This window comes from Myotis davidii, unplaced genomic scaffold (assembly GCF_000327345.1).
Source record: "Myotis davidii unplaced genomic scaffold, ASM32734v1 scaffold622, whole genome shotgun sequence".
Lineage (NCBI taxonomy): Eukaryota > Metazoa > Chordata > Mammalia > Chiroptera > Vespertilionidae > Myotis > Myotis davidii.
Window position 1 is genome coordinate 492,402 of NW_006293532.1, and position 780 is coordinate 493,181.

The following is a 780-nucleotide window of genomic DNA, read 5'->3' on the forward strand; positions in this document are numbered from 1 at the left end:
CTGGTTTGGACAGAGGGAATCCATGGTCCTTTGAGTTTTCAGCTGTGACCCCGTTTCTTAGCGCTATGCCGTGCACTTCAGGAAGCCAGCCCATCCCAGGTCAGCCATAGAAAGAGGCCCCAGGTCTCAGCAGAGGCCCACCTCCCGGTTATTCTGACATGAAGCACAGACTGAGTTTGCTGCTCTCCCATGAGAAGCAAGGGGCTTTTGCAACCCAAGAGACTTTGCAACTTGCTTTCCTTCCATTCCCGGGGTGGGGAAGAGACCACTCTTTGTGAGGGGAAGTTGCTCAACTGTGCCCCCATCCCAGCCCCCTCTTCCCTGCGCCTGCTCCCCCCTCCCCACTCTTCCTCTGGCAGGAAGGTAAGGGAAATGGAAGCCTCCTCTCATGTAGTGCACTTCACCTGAATCCTTGCCTCATTTCCACATGTTTTCAAGGCGAATCTGGGGCACAGCAAAGGTAGATGCCTCCCTTCTCCAGGTAGGGGAGGGATGGAAGGCCTGGTGCAGAGGACATCTTGGTGCAGTCCTGTCCCACAGCCCTTCATAGATGTTGATCCTAACTGCTCTTTAGAAATCTGCTCATCAGAAATCTGCTCATCCAAACCTCTTACCAAACAGGTGGGAAACTGAGGCTCTGAGAAGAGAATTTCGGTCTCATGTTCATGCAGGGTCACGATTCTAGTCTACCTGGACCTCCTGACCTGCTCTTAAGGGCTCTTGATAACAAACTCTCCACGTTGCCTTCCCTGGTTCCGGAGGCCTTGCACTTGTCTGGGG